Here is a 27387-nt window from a genome sequence, read left to right on the forward strand (position 1 = left end):
AGAAATAAACCCAAAGGTTAAAAACACCTTCCCTTTACCCTTCCCTTCTTCCCAGTCTTAACTTTACTCCCAATTTTGTCTAGCTCCTCCCCCACAGTGGTGCAGGGGGACAGGGAATGGGGGTTGTGGTCAGTTCATTACACATCGTTTCTGCTGCTCCTTCCTCCTCAGGGGGAGGACTCCTCAGTCTTCCCCTGCTCTGGCGTGGGGTCCTCCACGGGCTGCAGGTGGGTATCTCCTCCACCGTGGACCTCCATGGGCTGCAGGGGGACAGCCTGCCTCACCATGGTCTTCCCCACAGGCTGCAGGGGAATCTCTGCTCCGGTGCCTGGAGCACCTCCTCCCCCTCCTTCTTCACTGACCTTGGTGTCTGCAGGGTTGTTTCTCTTACATGTTCTCACTCCTCTCTCTGGCTGTAGTTTCTGTTTCCCAGCAACTTTTTTCCCTTTCTTGTATATGTTATCCCAGAGGCACTACCACTGTTGCTGATGGGCTCAGACTTGGCCAGTGGTGGGTCTGTCTTGGAGCCGGCTGGCATTGGCTTTATCAGACATAGGGGAAGCTTCTAGCAGCTTCTCACAGAAGCCACCCCTGTAACCACCCTGCTACCAAAACCTTGCCATGCAAACCCAATACAGAGCTTTAGCAAAAAAATTTGGTCTTTTTATCAGCCAGGAAAATGTTAAGTGAAATCTGACACGTTTAATTCTTTGGAGTAAGATTTTGAGGCCTGGGGTTGTTATTGATATGAGAAACCCAAATGCAGGCCCCAGAAGTAAGTTGCCAGGTTTTACAAGTGCTGAAGGGTTCAGGAGCTCCTATTTGCAGTGATAGTTGCTGAATGCTCAGAGCAGAGCTTTGGAAAATCTGGTTGTCTGATTTTCCTGATGCCTAAATGGAAGGTGAGCTCCACCAAGGATCTCATTTTAATTACGGGTCAGTGGGAGCATGTTTGTAAATAACATGACTCCCTGTATATAGGCTGTGGGCTGCTGCTTTTAAAATATTCATCAGAATTTTTGTTCTTTACATGCACTGTGTATGTGGTAAGGCATTAGAGCAAAATTTTACAGTGAAGGAGGTTAAAAAATGAAATATGTGTCATTGGTTGAACATATCTATAGGGCACAACCTGTATCCTCATATCACTTATAACACCTTTGGGCACAAAGGTTATCTGTACTACAATTCTTCAAGCAAAACTCCTCGCTGACTTGAAAATTAGAATGAATATTTAAACTGAACCAACCAGTTGGGGTGGAATGAAAGAGCTATTAGGAAAGGTGCTCTCTATTCTTCTCCAGAAAAGTTAAATGGTAAATGTTTTGTAAATCTTTATAATTAAACAATATTAACAGTTAAAGCAATTAACAATTTAAATATGCCTCTGGCAGTTCTCTTTTAAATTCACAATGCCACTGTAGCTGGAAAATCCTGCCTGGTAGTTGCAGTAAATGGAAGTATCACAAGTATCCTTGGAGTTGTATTATGCTACAGATGAGCAAACACCAGAGATGTAGAATCTAGGTGCCTGGAAATATTTCTACCCTTATGTTCTTCTACAAAGTACAGGGTAGCTGCTGGTCTTTTTGTCAGCCAGGAAAATGTCTGATAAGTGAAATCTAACACGTTTAATTCTGTGGAGTAAGATTTTGAGGCCTGGTGGGGTTTTTTGATATGAGAAACCCAAATGTAGGCCCCAGAAGTAAGTTGCCAGGTTTCATGAAGTGCTGAAGGGTTCAGGAGCTCCTATTTGCAGTCATAGTTGCTAAATGCTCTGAGCATCTCTTATCATCTCTTATGTTTTTGTAGCCGTCAATGGCAGTAAATCTGACCACCACACATCCAACCAACACACATGTGTTATCTGATCCCTATAAATTACTAGTGAAAGTCCGGTAGAGGCTCACAGCCACCTTTGAACAGTGGAGAGTGAAGACCTTTGGTCTGAGCCAAAGGACTTGGTTTGGTTCTCCCTGTTTTTATCTCTAAGATTGGCCAGGATGCACCTACCATCTCAAAACTTTGGCCTGTTGCCTTTCTTGGGGGAAGCAGGTACTGAGCATGTGTCTGGTTGGTTGAGGGTGGTATGTTCCTGATACTAAATGGAAGGAGAAGACTGCCATTTAGCTTTGTGATATGATGTTCAATTAGTATGTTTGGTAACAGCTACCATTGGACAGTCAAACCCATCCAGTCTCCCATGGGGGGGACTGAAGGATATGTGCCTAAAAATCAGAGTTGTATCGAAGGTCAGAATAAATAGTCTAATGGGACTTCCAAGGCTTTGAAATCAGAGACTGAATATCTGATGGTTTTCAGGTGCTCTCCCTTTCTGCCCCACTCCCTGCAAGCAACTGCAGAAGGCTGTCTAAAGTGATTGGCAAGCTGGTATCAATGCAGAGGTTCCTGCTAGCCTGAAGACCGTATATGTGTGTTTAAACACATGCCACAGCCTCACCCTGCATATAAAAATAGTCTAGTTAAGCCCTGCTTCCCCCCCCCCTTTTTAATAATTCCCTTTCACTGCATGCAGAAGGCTTTCATATTTTATGTTTAACAGGACTCAAGCATTTGAGTTCCTGTTGCATGGGCTGGAATGATTCCTGTCCTGTAGTCACTGCTGGAGTTGATATGAACTACTTTTACAGACTGACCTCGCTGCATCTCATTCCCTTTCTGAGTTTCCTGACACAGTCTCTTCATCTGGAGTAGTAGCTACATTATAGACATGTTTCTTAGGCCAGTGATCTCATAAATTTGCTTGTGTGTTTGTTTTTTGTTTTGTTGTTTGGGTTTTTTTTTGAGGGGGCTTTTTTTTTTTTTTTTTTGCAGTCTCATTTTTTGGAGTATATTGTGTGTCTTGGGTTGTGATGACAGGTGTGGAGTCAAAGGGTGTATGACTTCAGTGATCCACAAGATGAAAAGTAATCTTCCAGGATACTGCCCTGGTACAATGTCATCTTGTTGATAAGCTGTAGAAATAATGAAAGGGGGGAAAAGTCATGAATCCTTGCAGTTTCTCAGTGATGATGTTAATCTGCTGTATCCTAAATGCACAGGCACTGTACTGTCTAGTTTTGCTTGGACTGCTCTGAATCATAGCTCACAAAAAACTGAAACAATGTGAAATACTTAAGATAATACCAGATTTGAGTAGTGGATGCTTTCTTTACTGTTGCCCTTCACTTGAATGGAAAAAAGCTTACAGCTTGCATAGACAGCACAACTCGGACCAGCATGGAAGCCCTCAGAAATCTGTCCCCTCTTCTAAGCTCTGGCAAAGCCTGTAAATCTATCTGTTGGATAAAACTAAACCTGTTATACAAAATTAGAGAATTAGCCAAGATAGAAAGCAACAATGCTAGGGAATAAAAAAACAACCAAACAAAAAACCATCATCAACATCAACAAAACCAAAGGTTTTGCCATCCTTTGCAAGGGCTCTGCTATGAACAGGGCTTTTGCGCTCCTGCCTCCTTTTTGCCCCTCTTTGGAAGCTTTTCCCAAAGCATCTGAAGGCCTGGACCCTCAGGAAAGTGCTCCTTGGCTTCCATCCCCCCACGTACACCTGAGCAAACTGATCCTCTTTGCCTGTAATGGGTGGATTTCCCAGAGGCATTTTCTGGAATGAGCAGCTGTTCTCATCTTCCTTAGCCTTTCTCCCCTTGACCCCAAACAGAGTAGATTTCTCTTTACCCACAAATGAACACTGTCAAAGTTCACCCGAAATAAGACAGACATGACAGGCAGCAGCTCAGTTTGCGAGCCTGGAGAGACGTACACCTGCTCTGTCACATTGCTTCATGCTCATGTGTGGCTGAGAGTTGAGGTTTAAAACTTCCAGACTGCTGGACAAAAATAATAATAGAAATAAAAGGATTCAGAACTGCATGCTGTTAAGAGCAGGATAGGAAGAATACCATAGTGATCGCTGTGGGGTGAAATTTTGCATGTCTCCAAACAAGTAACTTATTTTAGGCTTTGGAAAAGAGCTGAAGGCCTGTTGTATGCCAAGATCTTTATCATACCACCAGATTGTTTTGTTATTATTTATTTGAAAATTATTTTTTTTAAGGATTGTATTCTGTGCATAATTTCATGATGGGCAGCAAAGAATGATTCTTTTTTGTTGTTGTTACTCTTATGCTTTAACAGTCTAATCCAAAAATGGACAACCACTTATTATTACTCAGATTAAATCAATAATCCAAATTGCCCAGTTTCTGTTGGAGGTCATTGTAAATGCAATAAAATCAACAGGCATGGCGATCTGCCTATTTCCTCTGATGCTAAGTTCTCGGCCTGCAGTTGTGTTGTGAGAGTGAGCTGTCAGTATCCTGGTTCCTGCTTGGGCAAAGTATGGTGTCAGTTGTGGGGGGGTTTGCTCCTCATTGGTCTTGCAGCTGCCTGTGGGTTATTTTTTATGTGTTTTAATGCTGTATTTGTTAATGGGTTGCAGAATGTTCCGTCCTGATGATTCATGGAGTTAGTCATTGCTGTGATTACTTAGGTTTCTTAATCTTTTTCTCGATATACAATGCGATTTTTGGGCTAGAACCATGTGCTTGCCCAAAGTTAAGTAAGACTGAAGCTAGAACAAGTTAGGCAATAATATAACCAAAACCTGGCTGAAATTACAGGACAAACAGTAAGTATCTGATATTAAAGTAGTTTTGCTAGGACAGGCTAGACAGGAGCCATCTGATCCTAGAGCAAGTTGCAGGTGGAGCAAAAGCTTCTTAAATAACCTTGGAGATAGAGATAAGTTTAAGGTAAAATACGTTCTCATTCAGACAAAGCCTGACAAGTCCCGGAGCCTGGTATTATTATGAAGCTTAAGGCCTACTACTGACACTTGATAGCACCAAACTGGCAGGGCTACAGTTGCTGCTGGCCCAACTCTGAACTTCCAAAAACCAAGTTGCCTCCGACAATTTATTTATGTAGAGTTATGGCATAGCTGTAAAATGACCTTCCTGCATTTAGAGACAGATGCCATCTTGTCTCTCTGTATGAGAATTAGTTCGAGATGGGGCTGAACTAATTTATCATTTGCAGAGTAGAAAATGAAATTTGAAGTCCTTTCAAGTCATTGCAGCTGCATGGAAGACAGCCTCGTCTGTTGTCCTGTTCTCACCCTCTGTGCTTCTGCGCCATCTTCCTGATGTTTCTGGGAGACAACTGTGGTGAGGGAGGGCTGCGTCTTTGTGAAAAGATGGCGCCTGAAGGTCAAGCTGATTTCTCTAGGCATTAGCAGGTCCAGATGCCGAGCCAGTTTCTGTGGGAACAGTGGAAATATTTATTACTGAACAGCACTGGTAGTTGCCTGGTGACAATGATTCTGTTAAAGCAAGCAGCATTATCTTTCTTGAGGGAATATATGATGCTAGCAAGCTGGTCCTTGGTGACAGAGTGCTGTTTAATGTGAGCTGAACATTTGCCTCACTACTATTTTAATACAGTGGAAATACTGTCACTGCTTAAAATACATACTGTGTTTCTTTTATACTTGTACAAGTGTTATGTTAGCTAGTGAATGGTGGATAATTGCCTTTTACTACAATACTCTTTATGTAGTCAAAATGAAATACAAGAGACGTGTTTTATTAGTTGTGAAATAGCCAAGTTGACTTCCAGGCTTCTGCCTAACTTCATTGTTTTAAAAGATTAATCATCCTTGAAATATTTATATTATTTGCTATTCTTGGCAATTTGCATTACCTGCAGCCATGCCACCTTTTCCATAGTGGAACAAGCTATCAAGGAAGGTTTTTGCTGATAAAAGGGGCTGGCTGTTCTACATATATACTACATATATATGCTTTCATTAGCAACAATGTACTAAAATTGGAAGTATTACGTTCCCCATCTGATGACTGACCAATCTATAAGCTGATAGAAGGTGAAATTCAACCTTGCAAAGACTCTATACACCATTTAATTCTTGCTTAAGCCATTAAGCAGTGCAGAGATCTGTGTGTGGACTCACTTCTTTTGTGTCTAAATTTCACACTAAATAAAGAAGGAGATTTTAAGGGGATTTTCTGATAATGTTTTTTTTTTTTCAGTGTTTGGCAAGTGTGTCTGCTCATAGCATCTTCCTGTGTTATGGCGGGAAACAAGATTTTATACTATTTTCACTTGCCATTCGTACCAAAGCGTGCTTTCCTTGGGACATAGGACCCTTAGCTATCAGCACAGCTCTAGTTGCAATGAAGCTGGAGCTATAGGATTTGAACTATAGAAGAAGGCTGGTGACTAGGGCCCAAATTAATGCATGGAAGTTATACTTTCCTACAGGCTCCTTAACATGTATGACATATAGGGGCAGGGCATGTGGGTTTCTTTCTGAGCTGCAGCAGTAGAAAATGTGCTTGGTCTCACAGCAATAGGAAGGGTGGACTTGTGTTACCCTGCAGGCCTATAACCTCCGATGCTTGTTTCATTTGTAACCGTTTCCTGACAAGACTGGTTTCTGTTCTCCAGTGACCAACTCTGTGCGTGCTGATTTTTTCTTTTGTAGTGTTAATTAAGCCATAAGACATGACAGCATGTGAATTACAGTGTAGTAATTCACGCCCAGCACATTCAGGGACAAAGATGAAGGCCAAATGGCCTCTGTGCAGCTAAGTGTGAATTATTGTACCATAATTTAATTCCCATTATATTTTACTGTGATTATAAAAATGTTTTTGTTAGTGAACTTCTTTAAGAAAAGTTACTTCTTAAAAAACAGAATTGAAAAGTACAACACAGATCTTGTCACAAAGAGGTATAAGTAGGTTTGGGACATGAGGAGTTTTGTTGAATCCTGAAAATTTGTATTTTTGTAGTTATTAACCCTAGGTAATGAATGGGTGTTGCGCTGCAGACGTCTGCTGTCTAAAAAACTGACCTAACTCTAACTCCTCATTTCATATCAGCTGCCAAGCAGTTGCTAAGTAGGATGACTAGTTTTATTTGTTCCTGACCTGGTCTTGATTTGATCTGGAAACCTTAGCTTGCAACCAGTCTCTTGAGCCATCTAATCTTTTTCCAGTTCAGGCTATGCAAATGCACATCAGACACTCTTACTACAGCCAGAGCGTTTGGTTTTGGTCCTAGCAAGTGCTGAGTGAATAGAGGACGGGTTGTCTGTGGCAGTGTGGAAGAGCAGCAGAGGGACCAAGGTGGTATGCCTGCTCTGCTGCATGTTAGGAAAAATAAGCCAACCTGGAAAGTGGCTTGGACGGTACTGGAGAGGAAAAAACAAAAGGGCCATGAATGCCTTAAAAATCTTTCTCAATATTTCTTTCTCTTTGTCTTTCTGCAAACCTCTAATACTCTTCTTTTTTGTTGAAGACAAAAGGCAAAGGTCATGCAGTTAAGGTTGCTTAAGGGTTATCAGGATAAAACCCCCTTCCCAATGAATCGTTTTTAAATAAATGAATGAAGAGCAGCCATGTACTTGGCACACTGTTCATTGAGATGACAGGATCTCTAGGGCAGTGCCTGGCTGTCTCTTTTTCTTGGGATTCTCTTGGGATTCTTGGGATTCAGGAGGATGTTGAGTTTATTCATCCACACTGATCCTGGTGTGTGTCTCCTGCAGTAGTCCCTGGCTAGCGAGCACTGTTACCTAGCCCTTTCCCAGACTCGTCCTTGACATAGCTAAGCACAGAATAAATAAGCAATAGCTATTAAAAGTGGGCACTTCCAAGGGATTTATTCTCTCAGTAAGTTTTACTCATGCTTTCAGCAACTTATAGCTGATCCAGGATGTTGATGGGGCCAGGGCTGTTTCACTTTTGGTGGATATCTGGGTTTTAGGAATATTATAGTGGCCCAGTGAAAAACCATGATAATTTGCCATGTAAGCAGTAAGTGCCTGTGATACAATTATTATGGTTTGGCTTTAGATGTAAACAATTTAAAAAAACCCAACCAAACAAACCAATGAGAAAACCTGCCTGACTTTTCCAAACACACACGTCAGAATAATCTTTTTATACATCCTTTTGGAGTTAATAATCCCAAGCAACCAGGACTGAAAAATGTAATGGGTCAAAGCTGACTGATATGGCTACAGGTGTCCTGTAGCCGATACCCAGAGGTGCCATGGAGCACCAGGAATATTTTCACATCTGCAGCTATCTCTTCATGTGAGAAGACAGCTTGTCCCCTGCCTTCCTGAACATGCAGGATACTCCAAAAGGACTGGTGTGGGGCAAGCTGAGGTTGAATGAGGCTGGTGCAGTAGAGAAAGAGGAGCAGAAGTGGGCAGCTTCCCTTTTCTCATCGCAATGAATAGGGGAGTTGATTGCCTACCCATTCCCTGTTTGCTTTCACCTATTGTGTTATTACCTGAATGGGAAAATGGAGATCTATTTGGCTAATTGCTAATCCTACCTAATACTTTGTTAATGCTAAACTTCCAAATAAAGCTTTTATCGGGTGAAGATGACAGGAAGCTACCAGGCGTTGAAGAGAGCCTGCTGTTCTGGGCTGTGTAAAGGGGTTTGATGGATGAGGCTGTGCATCTTTTCCCCAATACTTGAGAAGTGCAGGACCTGAAGACAGCTTCACAGCCAAAGTAGCTTCATAGTACTATGGCAGAACCACCCGTTCCAGCAATGCAGGTGGGGAGCCATGGCCAGGTTTTGAAAGTGCAAAAGCTTGATGTGTCCATCCTTCCCATGCAGCTGTAACACCTCTTTTCTGGATGTGAATATGCCCACAAATGGGATGTCACTCCTGTTTCTTTTCCTAGTAACTTCAGCTAAGCTTAAACCATTGGAGTTGGAGAGAAAAAAACAAGAGAAAGAATTACTTCTGAGGGTTGTCTGGCCCTAGTTCTCACATCCATTTAAGCTGGACATGTTGAAGTACTTTAAGCTAAAATGAGAAAAGAGTGAGAGTGAGGGAATGAATTACAGCCACCTTCATTCTCTCACTGCCTTCTCAGTTGCTGCTAACCTGCTCCCACTCTGTTAGGAAGAGCACCCTTGGCCCAGGAAGAACAGCAAGCAGAAGCTCTTTATTGCAAATGAAAGTGCTTATTCCCTAGAAGAAATCTCTAACATTCATTTTATCAACTCCACAGTCATGTTAAATGAATCGTAGAGGCATCTGATGTTTATTACCCCACGGCACGTTCACTGTTGTTCAGTTGGTGCCTTCAGTGATCATGATTTCTTGAATTGGTTATGTTGTTTGGTAATGTGGTTTTATTTGAATTTGGAAGAGATTTCCTGCTGCTCAATGAGCAACTCATCTGGGAAAGACACTCTGGGAAAGGAAGAAATTAAAAGCATGTTGGAGAGTTCAGAAGCTTTTCCCCACTTTGAACTTCCCTGATTCCAGGAAATTGGGTAGCTCCCCTGAATATCCCTCCCAGTGCCTGGCAGGACCATCTCTGTTCTCTCATGAATCTGTTCCAAGCTGTGGGATGCTCAATGGGTTTTTAGCCAACACCACATAGATGCTGCAATCTGCCCGTTGTAGAGAGCGTAGGACTGGGCTGGTGGGTTTTTAGTTACAGCGCAGTATTGAATGCATGCCGTAAACCCAAGGAATTGTAATCAGACCAACATCTACTTTTATATATTTCCTTGTGCTTTGCCACATTTGGCTGCTTTCTGCAGTGCCTGATAGTGTTGGGTGCCTTGCTACGCTTCCTGAGGTGTGAGTTCATTTCACGTAAGATTCATGGATGCTAAATATCCTCCCCAGTCAGTCTGTGCATTAGAGTGGCAGAGGAAGAGGTAAGGGCTAGAAATACGTAATTCAGGTATTGTCACTCCCTCCTGTGCTGTAATCTGTAGTAACTGAGATGCCTGATGGATTTTAGAAGCTCAGTCAAATTGTCGGTTGTTCTTAAATCTTCAGAATGTGCAGCTGTAAATAAATGACACTTTAATACTGAGTTTTTATGGTCTGATCCAAATCCCATAGCAAGTAGGTGATTCCATGTAAATGCACTTTGAATCTGGTCTGCTCAGCCCAGAGGGGTTATTCTGGGGAAAGCTGGAGTGTAACATGGAAGAGATCATACATACCCTGAGCTTGTCTTTGCATAATCTTCTCTCAAATCTTAGTGCTTGCAGTGAGTTGACCAGGTTGTGGGCTGCTCCCCTGCCCCAAGAGCTGCAGTGTTGTGCTTGGTCCTTATTCTCTTGGGAGACTGTTCCCCTTCAAGCTCTTCTAGGAACAGTTAGCAGTCATCAGTGCTGCTGATTTAAGTGAGGATTCCCCCCCCCCCCCCCCGCAGCTCTTGTTGCTGAAGATCTGTCTCCAATTTTTAATTCACAGTGGTTCGTTTCTATTACTGAAATGCCGGAGGCTGCAGTAGGGGTTGATTTAGTATCAAGAGAACAGATGACAAAAAGAAAACTAGCTTTGGTATGTCGGTCTTGTGTAATACTCCTCTCTTTAGTGGGGTGGAGGGGGAAATATGCATGTCAGTTTATAATTACGGCAGTTTGACTGGCTGTGCTAGTTGCGTCGTCGAGTTGGAGTGGGGCTGGGAGCTTAGCTCCTTTGTGGTTCAACGTGCCATAAACAAACCCACATGGCAGTGTCTCTGCAGGCAGGGAAAACCAGGGTGGTACTCCACAAAGCGGGGCTGGTAGTAACCATGCCAGCTGCTGCTTGCCATGCATGTCTCAAAATGCATCATCTCCCTTCCCCTAACATGTCTGCTCCTCTGTTGGAGGGGAACATTCAGCACTGGTGCTGACAGGTGTTCCCGTGAGCAGATATCCCTTTTATTCCTTCAGTGGATGCACAGCTCCACTTTGCAAGACAGATTCATGGCCAAGTCCTGTTTATTACTTAAAACAATATTTTGCCAGCATTGCTGCTCACTTCTATGCATATGTAATTTGTAGCATGTTTTAAGGAAGAATGCCTACTTGTAATAGTTGTAGGAAAATCCAGGTCACCGAGTTTATTTTTGTGTGTGTATTTATATATGTATGCATGTGTGTGTGCTTTAAATATAATTTTCACACTGTATATATAAATAAACCTATGGAGAGCTGGTCTATCTAAACTTGGAATAATGCAAGCGACTTTTAACATGCCTTCATTTCATTGACGTGACTTGAAATCTGGCTTGTCATCGCAATTTGTAATCTTACAGGCATATGCAATTAAAAATCTTACTATTAGATATTACTCTGGGGGAATTCTGAGGACTAAGAAATCTAATAAAGTTTAGTTGTTTTCCTTAATTTGATTGGGTAAAATAAATAAATAATTTGGCCTCTTGGTCAGATGCCAAATACATAATGAATTTGTAACATCAGCAGACACCTTAGAGTCTCCAAGCCCTGCTGACAAAAGTGCTTGGAAGTCATGTGTTACAGTATCAGACAGCCATTAAAAAAAAAAAAAAAAAAAGTATTTGCTTACCTTTATGCTTGTGTCTGACAAAACAGGTCTGGACATAAATTTTGGAACCTGATGAGCTCTTATTTGTGACAAGCTATTTTGGCATGTCCTGAGCATTTCTACCTCTCCAGACACAGAGCAGTAGCCATGAGGCACCGCAAGTATGTCCTTGCATCCTGACAGCTACAATCCTTGTTTCAGATTGTGTACCTGAATTCACAGGAGCCTTAGATTAAAGGGGTGGAAGACAATGAGATGGAGGAGATGAGGCACAAAATGGATGAACCTGTATGCTCTGTTAGTGTCCTTGGGGAGCTGAATTAAAAATGGGGGTGGGAATCGTGTTTAGTAGAAACCCAAATGGTTTAGGCTATTTGCTATATGCTGTGATTTGTAGCACTGATGCCAAAAACTTCCTAGCAGGCCCCAGAAGGTAGGACTGCTCTATTTTGATGCTTGGCTTGATGTGGACTCACGTTTTGTCCTGTGCACTCTTTGCCCCAGTAATGCTGGCTGTCCCCCATTCACCTATATGATATCTGAGTTCTTCCTGCCTTTCTTTTACTAGGGTGTTGAATTGTGGTCTTTCTCCTCTAACCAGTCAGCAGTTCTTGCATAATGTTGCGGTTTAGGCCCAGCTGGCACCTGAGCACCACCTGGCTGCCGGCTCACTCCTTCCCCCAACCCCCCTCCCCCTCCCCCTCCCCATGCCACCCTGGTGGGATGGGGAGGAGAAAATATAAAGAAAAGCTCATGGATCGAGACAAGGACAGGGAGGGATCACTCACCACTTATGGTCACGGGCAAAAGACAGACTCAACTTGGGGAAGAACCAAAATCAATTTAATTTACTACCAATCAAATCAAAACAAGGATATTAGGAAGTAAACCCAAATCTTAAAAGACCGTCCCCTCCCCCACCCTCCTTCCCAGGCTCAACTCCACTCCCGGTTCTCTCTACCTCCTCCCCGCAGTGGCGCAGGGGGATGGAGAATGGGGGTTGGGGTCGGCTCCCCACACCTTGTCTCTGCTGCTCCTTCCTCCTCAGGGAGAGGACTCCTCACTCTTCCCCTGTTCCACTGTGGGGTCCCTCCCACGGGAGACAGTTCTCCACCAACTTCTCCAGCATGGGTCCTTCCCATTGGCTGCAGTTCTTCACGAACTGCTCCAGTATGGGTCCTTTCCACAGGCTGCAGTCCTTCAGTCACAGACTGCTCCAGTGTGGGCTTTCCCATGGAGTCACGGCCATCTTTGGGGCATCCCCCTGCTTCAGCATGGGCTCCTCCCCAGGCTGCAGGTGGGCATCTGCTCCCCCACTCCCCTCCATGGGCTGGCGGGGGACAGCCTGCTGTCTCACCAGGGGCTGCAGTGGCATCCACCTCCTCCGGCGCACCTCCTCCTCCTCCTCCTCCTCCTTCACTGACCTCAGTGTTTGCACAGTTTGCACAGGTGTTTCTCTCACATCCTGCTCCTCTCTCAGCTGCAGGTTCCCCAGCAGTTTGGTTTTTTTTTTTTTTTTCCTCTTCTTAAATATGTTATCCCAGAGGTGCTACCATTGTTGCTGATTGGGTTGGCCTGGGCCAGAGGCAGGTCCGACTTGTAGCCAGGGAAGCTTCTAGCAGCCTCTCACAGGAGCCACCCCTGCAGCCTCCTCCCCTACTACCAAAACCCTGCCACACAAACCCAATACACATAGTAACTTAATTATTTAGGGTCTGCACTGAGTTAGCCTCACATCTTGAGGCTATGCAGACTCTCACCTGTGGAACATCTGGTGACAACCCTGTTTCTTGAGGCCCTAGCCCTTGCATAAATATACCTTTTTTCTTCTCGGATAGTAAATATATGACAGATGTGAAATTCTCCAGCTCTTGGGGGAGTTCTGACATGTTGAACTTCATTATCCCTCGTTGGCCAGTTGGCAAAATGCAATCAGGAATAACTTTTGAGGAGGGCTGGTGTATCCAGTATCACTCTGGAACGCTGTAACAGTGAGAAGCTTCAAGAGGGACAAGCTTAGGGCACAGAAAAGTTGATACAAAGAGACAGGATGAGTCTGTCTAGCACTCATGAAAATGCAGTGCATTAAAAAGGGTAAACTTTGAAGTCAACGGGAGCTGTGAGGTACAAACCTCCGAGAGTTACTCACAGCCAGTTTAGGTGCCAAGACCAATTTAGTACACTTCACCACAGTGTGTGGTTTTGGGGTGTTTTGGGGTTATTTTTTGGTGGTTTACACTGGGATATGGCAATCTGAGTATCTTGTGGAGGTGGTAACTGCAGGGCTGCCAAATGTTTCTTAGTTTTTATAAATATATTCATTGGTGGTTATACAGTAATAATGCTTAAACCGCTAAAGCATTATGTGTGAAGCCAAATACACATATAAGGTGTATAGTAGCCAGATATGCTACTTGGAAAGTAATAGCAATGCTAGTTAAAGCTGTGGAGGAAGAGCTAGTTAGAGCTGGAAAGTAATAGTAATGCTTGTTAGGGTTGTGGGAAGAGTTATAGCAAAGGTATTTTTTCTGGGGAAGCCTGGGGGAATGTTTGTTTATAAAGCTGAATACCTGGCTTTAACAACATAACATTAAAAAAAAAAAAGTCTATTTTGACTTGGGATTTTGCTGTGATGTCTCAGGTGAGTTGCAGATCCCACGGCTTCGTGTGTGTGGTGCTCTCTCCTGGTCAGGCTCCTTGTCTGAAATGCATTTCTTGGGGTGACCTACCTTTCCTCAGCAGGCTCAGACATGAGGTGCCAGACTTGACCATTTAAGTTAAGCTGCGCAAAATGAAGACCATTTATGCAGACACTACAGGTTCCTCAGTTCTTGAGCGGAGAGGTTGATCAAGTTCTGCTTTTATTAGAGTTATTATAGAGTTAAAAGCAAAGTTTATGAGAAAATCATACAAAGAAAGTGAATGAACTGAGAGCGTTATGTACTTCGTGCCAGTAAAATGATGCTATTGTATAGTAGAGGGAGCGAAAGACTTTTCTTATTATAAAGACCCTTGAATAACTTAAAACATTATAATCAACTTTCTTTTTCCCTCCCTCACCTTCATTCCTTTCCTGTTTTCCAAACAAGGAGTGGAAAACCCATGCCCTGCCCCCCCCCCCCCTTAAAATACCAAATGAAGCACATCATCTTGTCTGCAGCGAATTGTCACTGTTCCTCAGACACTGTCTCCAGGGTAACTTTGTTTGCGAGGTCCTCAAGGGGATGCTGCCATTCAGACTTTGTTCTGGGAAACAAAGCTTTTGCCTTATGCCCTCAAATACATTGCATTATAATGCTTCAAATACATCTGAGCACTCACTTGAACCCTGCAGAACGCACAAGACTGTCATGCCAAAACGGGGCAGGATTGAATAGGTGTCAACAAGATGTCTTGCTAGCAAATGTAACTGCTTATGTATTAAAATAGACATTCAGTGAAGCAAGATACTGGGTTGAATACGGATGTATGTGGTTTAAAAGCACACTCTTTGTTTCAAGAGCTGTGCTGTTCAGAACAGTTCCTCACTTTGTATTGTTCCTTGCTGAGTATTAATTGATCGCCAGTTAACTAATTGACTTCCTTTCAAATAGAGAGCTGTAGTAAATAATTTATTACTTGACTAGGAGGTTATGTGAGGGCTGAGATTGTTGGCATGGCATATGCAATCTATTCCTTTAGCAGGAAGAAAGGAACATAAGAAAGCATCTTACTTAACTCTTCTCCTGCAACTTCACTGCAGATCATACAATGACATCAGGAAACTCTTTTCCTGACATACCTGTGTCCGATGCAAAAAGTCCTGAAAAGCCAGAAAACTTGTCTGTCCCTGTACTTCTATGAAATACTCTGAAGATATTTCTGTGGTGGTCCTTGGGGGAGATACTAGTTAAGCAAATTTTATCATTCTGAAAAGATAGCTTGTTTCACGGACAAAGGAAATAATGGATACTGATTTCTGTTTTGGATTTTTGCCTTCACTGGAGAAGCTAGTACGGTCTGTCTCCACTGCCAGGCTGCTCATTTCCATGAAACTTGCAGAAACTGAATTATTTATGCTCTCTATCCTTTTTGCCGAACAGGGTTCCAAATGGACAACAAACTAAAAGTGGCTAGGGGGATACCGTCCAGTAGATACGGTCTGCAAGCTCATATTAGCTTCAATACCCTTGGAGAATAAGCCAAAACAAGCAAAAAACCTTTCCCTTCTGGTATGCAGTTGGTTCATCACTGCCTGCTGCTTCCTTGTGTGGATGGCATCTGCTGGCCCAACTTCTTCCCCTTCTCTGCATTAGCAAGATTGAGGAGAACTGCAGGGGTTATAGTCCTCTCTGGCCTTGAATGTCAAAAGTCAGCATTAAGGGAAATGTGGGCTGTCGGTGTAACCATGCAAGTTCAGTCCAGCACTGCAGAGACCTTATACAGCCATACACTTCACATGACCGTTACAGCAGGCGCTGTTTTATAGTATTAGCTGCTGATTGCATACAATCTGTCAACAGCATTTATAGCTGAGCAGAACGAGGATGCTGTGGAAGTCTTTTCATAGAGGTGGGGGTCTATGAGGCAAATACTATGCCACCATTAAAACTATGTAACGATGCTGTTGAAATGAAACCCTATAGGGTGCTATTACAGATAGCCCTTCATTTTCACAAAGTTTCTGGACTTGACACCAGTTTCCTTAATTTGACACATCTTTGTTCAAACAGAATATTGAAATGGCACTTAAATTTCACTGTGAGTGAAGAGCTTAATAATAACCATGCAGTGTAATGTGTTTAATTTAAAGCACAGTGTTGTTTTAGTCTGGGGTTTCAGATTTAACTTTCAAATGCTTTTCATCTCCATATTGCAAATTTGACAGATGCCTTTTATTGGTAGAAGATTGTAGAGACTGTTTTCATTTACCTGACCTAAAGGACACAGTTTATTTGCGTTTGGGTGGGAGTTTGCAGCACAGTGAATTACAGTAAACTGATACTTTATTTCTTGTGTTTTGCACAAAATAATTTCTCCCAGGCTTTGAATTTTTTTTTAAATACCATAATGTACTTATACACAGCATTTTTCTTATTTTTTTTTTCCGACAAAGAAATCCCATTTTCTGTTCAGGAGATCATATGGAAATTTTCACAGACTAATTGGCAACACTCAAGAAAAAAAATAATAAAATAGAAACAGAATAATGTTCTTCGAGACTGCTTTTGTATTGCTTTTGGATCATAACTTGAATGCCTTAAATTTCACGTGTGTAGAATGTATCAATGTTGATTTGCAATGCAGACACCCAGTGTGCTGTGTGCCTTATGGATATGCTTGGTGCTATTAGTACTTGTATTCTGTGCTATTTTTATTTTATTCCACCTTGAATTGTGCTGCTAGTACAAGCTTAAATCTGCAAAGGCAGTAATGAAAAATTGGGAAGTGTTAAAATCCAAGTGTCCGTGTCATGGTGAATCTGACGAAACAGCCTCCACTGCTGAGGTGCTATAACTTTATCATGCTTGTACTCTAAAGTCTTAAGAGCTAAAGACTGCTTGCTGGATAATTGTAGAATATCTAGCACAACATCTTTGCAGGCTAGGTACTGTCTAAGTACATTTCATTTTTCATTTCATTTAATCTTCCTTGTGCCAACATCTATCCCTCTCTGTCGTTTGTTGCTATTTCCATCTGCTTTGTGGTGGTGGTGCAATCAACTATTTTATCTTCTCTACAAACATTTCTCCTTTAGATTTTTATGGATGCTGTGGTTTCCACTTGACGGCTTCACATGGGGGATCTGTGTGAATGCGTCTGAAATGTGGGCAGCTCTCCTTTTTTGGTAACAATACAGTATTCTTACATGATATGTACTGAAACCTCAGAGTTGGCACTTGTAGATGTGAGTGGTATTTTAATAAGTGAAAAGCAGAAGTGAGAGTGAAGAATTTGAGGAGGGAATAGGCATCTGTGTGTCTTAATGCTCCTAACACAGAGTAATTTCTCCTAACTGTGGTTTCAGCTACAATCTCTCCCAGGGGTCACTTAGCTGTGAGGGGGAAGCAAGGAATTGTCACAGTAATGCTGTAAATCTGCCTTTGGGGATGCTGCACAGCAGCAGCACAAATGGGCATTACACCATGTGCTGGATGGGGATCAATTTCTGGATATGTCATGGTGTGCTTCATGTGGGACCCTTCTTGGTCACCAGGTACTTTCTCCTTGGGCGATCTCCAGGTAGGGGAGACAGCAAAGAGCAACAACTGTAAAACTTCTGTGCCCTGACAATCTCTCCCCTATTTCACCTGGGCTTAGAGAGTTTTATTTGTTTGTTGATTAATCCATTTATTTTCAAAATGGGCTGCCTACATTCTCTGAGTGGTCTTGGGTGATGATGAATTGAGGAGGCAGTCCTTCTCAGAATAACACCCTTTTTGGTGTCATTCCTTGCCCTGGGTGATACTGTTCTGCCTGGTGAATAGAGTGGTGTTAGAGAGTGGTATCTAAAGAGGAGCAACAGCTGGTCTTTGTGTGCATCACTAGAGATGGCAGAGGCATATGGTACCAGGGATACTCTTCCCCAAGGAACTGAGATAAAAATGGCTAAATCCAACCTTGTTGTTCATTGCATCTTAGTGCTTGCTAAAGTCTGAGCTATCCCCTGCTCCCTTCCCACCTCTGTGGAGGATGATCTTTGAGTATGTCCAAGAAAATCGTCCAGGAAGAATGCTTAAGTAAATTCTGACCTTAATGGCTCTTATTAAGTATTTGCCTAATTTTGGATCAGCTAGTTTAATAGAAAGCAGGGTCATAATCAGAAACAGTGTACATGCATAGATCCCTGCTAAGATGCAAATAATTTCTGAAACTCTTGACATTAAAGACACTCTATAAAAATGCTGAAGACTTTCACAGAGGGAATAATTCACTTAACTCGTGATTTAAAAGAAAAAAAAAATTCCTATTTTGAGGTTTGACATTTTTCCTACTGCAGCATGATTTTTCCCATCAGAGCCAGCTGTTGGCTGAGTTTTGGTGGAGACATATTCAATATGTGCTTGTTAAGAAAACTCTGTATCATTATGAGGGCTTCTGGAAACCTCTTACGTTTCATTTGCCCTGAGTGGATGGAGGAAAACAAACCCACATGAAAAATGTGATTTTTATGTTTGATGGTCAGGCCAGAAATTTGAGAAATATAAGAAGAGAAAAAATTATTTCTTATAAATCTTTTGGGGGTGGGGGTGTCAATTTTCTAACTAAGGGGAAACTTTGACTCGGGAGGAAAACTCTTGACTAAAACGAGCTTGGATTAAACTGTATTTCATCATGAGTCCAAATGAAATGTTTTCTTTCTCTCTTTTAGACTTTTTTAAATAATGTTTCACTCTAATATTCTCCTAGATTATTTCAAAATAAACTTCCAGAAGGTACTTGATGACTTTAGAACTGCTTTTTGGTGACTAGACTATTTAAATGAAAAAAAAATTTACCATGTGTTAGGCAGAAAAACTCATCTCCTGCATCACTGAAGTTGACATCATTGACTTAGTCTTGTGATATTTTGCGGCATGCCTTGGGATATTTAGTGTTTTTCTTAAAAGACCTACTGTGTAGAAATAAGTGATTACCTTAGGCTTTCAACTTCTGTTTAAAAATAAAAAACCTGTATTGCCCTCAATCTAGTGTAGGGAGCCTTTTGAAGACATGACTTAAGGTTGCTGCCTCTCCAAGACAAATAAGAATTTGACTTAGGTGACTATAGATAGTGATGTTCGTGTGTCTATGAAGGGCTCTCTCAGGGTAGGCTTTGTTTTGCTTTCCTGTTTGCTTCTTGTGAGATTCATGCTACTCTTTAATTAATAAAAATTAGGGTTGTGTGCTAAGGATTGTGGTCAGTGGAAAGAGACTTACTTCTCTGGAGACACTGCCTGCATCTTTTTTAACCGGAGTTAGATGAGTGATGGTTGTAAAGGACATATGAGGTTGACAGTGGATGCAATTAAGTAATAGGAAAATCTCCCTTACAGAGCTGGCAGGACTGGGGTGCTGCATGCACAAATCCTAAGCCTTCAGTTACTTTTCATGCTCCTTGCCTTCCTACTCTTCTTCAGTGCGCCCCTTCCTCTCTCGCTAGCTGCTTGTCACTCTACTCCTTGAAGGGCTGCTGGTACATGTGGCAGAAACGTGAGCTGGGTCAGGGGGCTGGAACAACTAGGAAAAGTGATGAGCTTTGAGAGAGATTACAGGGTTTTAAAATAAATTAAAATGAAATGAAATTGCCTATCTTAGGAGGGCGAGGCAAATGCTTTCAAATTTAGGCCTGTGCTGATGTGGGCAACACTTGAGGAATACATTCAGTTGATCTGACATCATAGGGTAGTTTAGTAAATGAATGCCGCCACCTACTAGTGTTTGATGCCATTTGTTTTTGTCAGCATATAGCAGGTTTGGGGGAGCCAGAGCAAAAGCACACAGAATGTATAAATAACAAGTAGTGGGTGGAAGGCAACTTTTCCATCAGCTCAGCGCATGCTACACACTAGAACACAATAAACAGATTATAATTGGGTAGTAGCTAGAACCAAATACGTCTGATGAGCAGAAGTGAATGTGTTTTTTGCTTACGATGCAGATTATTTTTCAGTCTTGACTGCTACGGCTGGTGTGTGCAGGAAGATAGGTTTTACAAGCCCAAGAACCGCTCGTGTGTCATGTCAGACTTGTGACAAAGAGACAGCAAGCACTCGGGTGCCTCATCTTGGTGGGTTTCGCATTTTGTGAGGTCATTTGCCCTTCACTTTTTAATGTTCTTCTAGACCTAGTATAAGACAAAGTTGGCCAGAGTGACTTAGCCAGAAGAATGGATGGGGAGCAGCAGAAAGCCCCAAAGGCTTTCACAACCTGCAGTGTCCAAGCAATGATTTCCAGTGTCCATGGGTACCAAAGGCACACAAACACATCCTTCCATGATACACTTGATAGCTTTGGCTGACTTGGACTAACATGTCAACTGGCAGCCACTGGCATGTGAGCAACATGATTAAGCTGTAGACTTTGGGGATAGAGAAATTCAAACTTGAATAATAATATACATTTTTAAATGCATTATTTCCTACAAATTCTATGGTATAACTGGCTGCAAAGTACATTTGTTTCAGGATGTATCTGAATGCAGACCTGTGTTGCTGTTACTGACTTCCTCAGTCTTGAAACAGTAGTATCCTCTAATGTAGACTCCCCAACAGTGGGACAGCGTGGTGCAATCAGAAGACTCATGGAAAGATGCAAGCTCTTGATGCTAACCAGCTTGTAGGAAAAAAGGTGTGAAAGCACCTTTACATGTACATCAGCACTGAGGAGAGGTACCAGAAAGTTAAAGGAGTGCAGCATGTGTGTATTTGTCAACATAGATGTCTCTAGAAGTCTATTATTAATTAGAAAAGTGTTCCACTACAAATTATGAAAATTAGCAGGAGACTGATTTCAGTTACTCTCATTTGCTCTCATTAACACTTTAGCATAATGTGCATTTCAGTCAAATAAAGAATGGAACCTTTTTTGTGGCTTTTGAGAGTGCCTGAAAAAGGGCCTTGATTTATACTCTACTTTTTAGCCTAATTAAAACTGATGATTAAAACATGCAAGTCCCTTAAGATGACTGTGTAAAGTGATTTCTTATTTTTTTTTTTTAATAAGCTGAATAATGTTTAATGTTCAGGGTAGGACTGTCTGAAAATGGAATTACAGCATCTCATTATGTTTTGTATTTAAACTTAAGTAATTAACATCAACGCCATCACTGATTGTGGAAGATTATACACAGTTACTGAAAACACATACGAATGACTGTTCAGAAACGTACAGCCTTAGGCCTCACATTTCCAATATCAAGTAACAGGGTGGCAGTCCTCATCTCACCTGTCTCCTGTCTCACCCAGGAACTCATCAGACCTGACTGTGTGCGTGCCGTGCATTTTGGAGAGGCAGACGCTGTGTGCGTAGAATTGCCCAGCTGAGCTTTATCTTTGTTGGTTCAGGTAGTGATGGGAATGAAGGAGCTTCAAGAGCAGACATTCAGTGTGACATCTTGTGGTTTTGGTGACTGGATCTTGTGCTATTTCAGGCTAATTGCTGGATTAAAGCTGCCCTTACATGCTGATTTGGGCCTTAATATGTTCTTGATGACACTTCTCCTCCACCTTCCGTTTTAGAAATCTCAAATTTGCTACTGCTGTTTGAAAATGCAGCCTTGCTTTTGTCTGTCTGCGTTTGTTTTGCTGCTTCCACTCAGTACAGAGGGGTTTACCCTGCATAAGCAGGGCTCAGTCCCTCTTCTGCACACTCATAAGGGCTCTTATTTGTAGCCAGACTACTCAGAAGAGCAGAGGCTGGGCAGGAGAAGCTGAAATCTTGGGTTGAAGGGGACTGACCATGTGCTGATCTTCCTTCTTGTTGATAGCATTGTTCCAGCACTTCTTGGGGCTCCACAGGGAGCTCTCCACGTGTGTGGCATCTGTGGAGATACATGCATAGGGTGGCAGGAAGCAGGCAGGCCATCATACATGCTTTCCTCCTTGTTGGTGCCAAGACGCCCTGCAGAAGTCTGCAGGAATGAGCCCTTGGTGATAGGTTCCCAACCTGTGGTGTTTGTACAGTGCAAAAATGTATTTTAAAATGCTGCACTGGCACTCCTGCTTTTTATGCGCTGCTGTTGTATTATTTGAGATGAAGGGCTCTGTTTGGCTGTTACACTTACAGTGCATGATTTGGTCTGATTTGATTTTTGGTTAGTGATTTAGACAAGCCACGTCACATGGCTTGTGGATACAAGAGAGCAGGCAGAGCTCAGCCCTGTGAGGCGCTATAAAGCGTCCTTTGCCAGAAGCAGAGTAATCTTATTGCTGGATGGCTTATATGGCAGCTCTGGGCAGCTCGAGTCTCACAAGATCAAACTCTGAGGATTACAGCCATTATTCCAAATTTTCAAGGCATTGCTCTGGGTCATGTTATCTATGTGTGATGGGGGAAGTGGGTATAGTTTGTGCTTGGGGAAGCAGAGACAAACATTAACTCTGCTACCATTTTATAAAAGCTCCTGCAAACCATCTCTTGCAAGAAACATGCACACCCAGAGAGACGCAATGCCAAAATATGTGTGGTGGACTGTTAAAGAGCCCAGTGTCCACAGCATCTCCAGTGTTGTGGCAGGGTCTGTATTTAACCCAATGAACATGAACACTGCTTTACCATTGTCAAATTACGTTGAGAATTCACTGGGGGAATGAAGCCTTAACCTTTCTCGCTGCATTACATGGGGTTGTTTGAAGGATTTTAAATAATGAGACCTGCTGAAAACAATTCCCTTGTATAAACAGAATATAAATGCTGTAAGTGCATGGCTAGTATAATCTCGAAGCTGCTTTAGCCTGTCTGCCTGCTTGACTGACTAGGAACTGTGTTCAACCAGACCCTCCGCAGTATATGTCTTAGATTGTTTACTCCCAGAAATTGTTCATTTGTTCATTCTTGGGCAGGAGGGATCAGATCACCCCTTTTTTGAGTACAATGAAGCTATTCTGTGTGCTTCAGGGTCTTATGCTGCCTTTGCCATGGTAGTGTCCAAACACTTGGCAATTTGCAGGGACCAGTATGAAAGTCAGATGTGCTCTGCTCTTTGCCTAGCAAATGAACTGTGATGACTGGAGGCCTTGCTCCAGTTTGGTTATACTAGTATTTTCTGTAGCTCTGAGATGGACGATATGGCCAGGCTGTAGGTACAAAGGTAACCCTCCAAAACAGGGTGGCTGCTTCCAGTTGACTTACAGAGTATGGTCCTTTGCTCGTCCTAAGCCCTTTGCCTTACCTAGATGTGGGGAGGCAGTTGTTGCTGGAGCTGAAACCCGTGCCAGGAACAGTGCTGACAGTTTGTATGTGGATGATCATATGCTAGTGTTTGTGGCAGTGTCCTGGCCCTGTTTAATTCACTAGTATAACTGTAATCTCAGCGTTGGAATTGATAGGGGTTCTTTGGCAGCATTTGCTCTGTCTTGCATATATTGTATTCTCACATTGCCCTACATTTGAACGTCAGAGGAGTGTGCCTTGGCTTGCACTGACGGTGGCGATTTGCTTGGATAGACAATCCTGTGTCGGTTTGGAGGAAGTCCCACAGCTGCACACACAGCACTTGGAGATACTTGTTTTTTACTCCAAAAAACCTGTGTGACCAGTGGTATTTGGAGGCGGCTCTGCTTTGCAGTGCTCTGCCTGGGTAAGCCATGCCCTGCAGCTGCTGATTGACAGCTGCTCTGAGGCCTCTGTGTGACAATTGACACTACATCGAGTGGCAGCGAACCAAAATCCCCTAAGGAGACCAGGAAAGATGATCTGGAGAGCAACTGGTTGCCTGGGTCATAGCACCTACAGAGCTACAAATACCATGGAGGCAAAGCCCTGCACTGCGCCTCTGGGCCCAGCTGGCAGCCCTCCAAGGGACTCCCTCTGACAGGGCCCTGTAACCCTTTGGGTTTGCCAGCAAAACTCTCCCTGTGGCACAGTTCCCACTATCTTCCATGTCAGCACACCTGGGTTGAGATGCACAGATGAGTTTGCTAATGGGCTCTTAGAAAATTTTGGGTCATTGTTTAAATAGTTGGTGCTGTTCTGTGATGTGGATGGGGAGCAGGACGGAGTAGGTGATACAATAAAAGACATGAAAATGCTAAAGTGAGATTTTTTTTTTTTTTTAAGAGATGTAACTTGAATGTTTTCATGCTTCACTTTCTTTAAAAATAGAAGGTTTTAGCCTTCTATGCTTAATAGGTTGCAATGAAATGTAGACGTGGGTATCAAATGAAACAGAATCTCTAATTTTACTTATTTGTATTATTGTCCTTGAGACAAATTATGTTTTCACTCTGTTTTATATCTAAAAGGAAATCATAATCCCTGGTACATTCATCTAAAGTGTAAGTAGCCTTTTGTTTCTGCTACTCATTCTTGCTTCAGGGGGAAAATAGGTATTAATTCTGCTTAGATTTTTGCAGTTACTTACAGTTTAGCACTCCTTTGTACAGCAAGTGTTGCATTAGCTCAAAGCTCTCGGCTTCATTGTTTGGCACTTTGGGACATGGAGACACTCTTTGAATCGGTGTAAATAGCAGTTCATATGCATGGTAAGTGTTGGGAGGCCTGGATTACTGGGGAGCAGTTTATCTGAGCTTTGTGGTAGAAAGCTCATGTTGCTGGTGTACCATCACATGCATCCACGTTGGCTGCTCCTTCTCTTGACTGCCAGGAGTGAAGGGAGGTAATAGGAGGGGAGATAAAATGCATGTCTTTGGTAGTCTCTGGCTGAGATTCCTTCACGTACTGTGTGGCTCTTTTGACTTTAATATGTGGGTCACATCTCCAGAGGCAACTCACCAGTAGCTTGCCTCTGACCTCATCCCTTAGGACTAGGGATCATGGCGATTTGATGCTCTCTAAGAGCTGGGGAGGTGTTACTTGTTGGGAGGATTCGGGCAGTGCAGGAAGACCTGGGAGACACAGAAGTTCAATTTTGAAAGTGCTAGAAAATGCCTCCTGTTCTCCTAATACTCTTGCTGTGTGCTTCTGAATATAATTAGTGCAACATTCGTAGCTGAAGAAGCAAGTATCTGATGAGAGATTGCGTTCTTTTCCTGTTTTGAAGAATGCTAATGATTTAATTTTCCTTTCACTGTTCCTATACATGGCAGTTAAATAATTTAGTTGTTTTGCTTCCTTATTGGAGGAAGTCTCTGCTTTAGAAAAATGAGATCTGTTTTTACATTTCATTCTCATAGTAAAAGGAATGTGAAAGGAATTTCACTAAGTCAATGAAAAATAGCTCTATTACAATAGCTACTAAAGGTGAATCTTAAAATTTATTTTTTAATGAAGCCATGAAAGGCATTGGCAGTATTAACAGTGTGCTTAGGTCTCTTTCTCTCTTTTTTTAATTAAAAATAAATCTTTTGGTTCCATTTATGTTAATACACTTAGTAAATAATTTGGTAAAGAAAGAGCTGCAGGAGTGAGGCTTGGAGTTAACAATCAGAAGGGGAATGCAATGGACTTTGGTTATATTGTTTCCAAAAGACTTTTTTTGTCTTCTAGATGTTAGAAGCTTATGGTCCTTTAAACAGATCTCCACACTCAAGGTCACCATAAACCCTTTGTGCCAGGAGTTAAATGTGCTGTGGATGCTCTGAGACGGTCTTGACATTTTGAGTGAGACACATGAGGATGCTCTCCACGTTCACAACACTTGCTTCTTCTCATCAGTCTCTTCACTGGCTTTCTTCTTCCTGCATTTTGGTAGAGATTCTTATTTTCTCCTGCTTTATATGTCACTGAACCATTTCTTTCTTCTTCCTTACCTACTCCCCTCCTCTTTCCAGCTGCCTTTTGTGCAAAAAAACCCTGGATAACTTCTTTTTTCTCTCTACCTTTTTGCTCTGCCGTCAGTCTCTTCCCTCGTCTCCAAGGTGACCCCTTGCCCTCTCATGCTTGAACTGTTGCTCTTTTTCTCAAGATGTGTCAGAAATTAAGTTCTCTGGGGTATAGAGTGTGTCATCTGTGTCATCTTTATTTGTTTGGGAAGGTGCCACAGACATTTATGGCAATGCAGTTGTAGTGATGGTAACAGGGAAAGAGAATAGCAGAGTGGCTAAATGTTGTGGTTTAACCCCAGCCAGCAACTAAACACCACGCAGCCGCTCACTCACTCCCCCCCACCCAGTGGGATGGGGGAGAAAATCGGGAAAAGAAGCAAAACCCGTGGGTTGAGATAAGAACGGTTTAATAGAACAGAAAAGAAGAAACTAATAATGATAATGATAACACTAAAAAAATGACAACAGCAATAATGAAAGGATTGGAATGTACAAATGATGCCCAGTGCAATTGCTCACCACCCGCCAACCGACACCCAGCCAGTCCCCTGAGTGGCGATTCCCCGCCCCCACTTCCCAGTTCCTATACTAGATGGGATGTCACATGGTATGGAATACCCCGTTGGTCAGTTTGGGTCAGGTGCCCTGGCTGTGTCGTGTGCCAAATTCTTGTGCCCCTCCAGCTTTCTCGCTGGCTGGGCATAAGAAGCTGAAAAATCCTTGACATTAGTCTAAACACTACTGAGCAACAACTGAAAACATCAGTGTTATCAACATTCTTCGCTCTGAACTCAAAACATAGCACTGTACCAGCTACTAGGAAGACAGTTAACTCTATCCCAGCTGAAACCAGGACACTAAACTGTCTGCGCTGAAACTTTGTCCTTTTTTAGGGTTTTGATAAAACAGCCTGGATTGGGGGGAATACTGAAGGTCATTGAAAAAATTCATGAAATGCTGTTCCTTGCATCCCTGCCTAACAAGATCTGATTCTATTGGCATTATATCACTGGCGGGATGCTGGAGTGCCATATTAATGTCAAAAGCATTGAGATAAATGACAGCTACATTAATTGGGTAGGCATTTGGGCTCAACTTGAGAGCCTAACATTTTTTATAGGTGTGCTTGGGGCAACAGGGAGGATAGTGTGTTGAAAAGTTACAGGGCTCTGATATTAACCGCTAGGTATGTTAATGTGAACACAAGCATTGCTCTATCTGTAAGGCTTGCATTGCTTGAGAGGGAGGTTAGGAATGCTGTGCACATAGCCTGAAAGGAGGTAGGCTCTGCATGTATCAGTTTTTTTCAGCTGCAGTCCCTTAGCACAAGGGGAGCTGTACACAGGCAATACGAGCTGCTTACTGATCAGGCACACAACTCCTACTCAGGCGGGGGTTTTTAGGGAGGTTTAAGGGAGTTACAGCTGGATCCAGAAAAGTAATTAAGCACTTCAGCTGACATTGAAATCTGTGGGAAGTTAGGAAGTAAATAAGATGTCAGAACTTTAGTACGTTTGTGGATATCTATGTTTGGTGTTCAACAGAGCAAAAACTTTTTAAAAATACCGGCTCTAAATTATGCATGGGTTTGGGTTTTCCTGTAATG

The 27387-nt window shown here is 42.5% G+C and overlaps 1 protein-coding gene across 22 annotated transcripts in view; it reads left to right on the plus strand.

The window, feature by feature from the left end:
• ADGRL3 (adhesion G protein-coupled receptor L3) overlaps positions 1 to 27387 on the plus strand; it is a 530989-nt gene that overhangs the window by 188905 nt on the left and 314697 nt on the right. The gene's annotated exons all lie outside the window — the stretch shown is intronic.

The sequence above is a fragment of the Harpia harpyja genome, chromosome 2 (assembly GCF_026419915.1).
Source record: "Harpia harpyja isolate bHarHar1 chromosome 2, bHarHar1 primary haplotype, whole genome shotgun sequence".
Taxonomy (NCBI): domain Eukaryota; kingdom Metazoa; phylum Chordata; class Aves; order Accipitriformes; family Accipitridae; genus Harpia; species Harpia harpyja.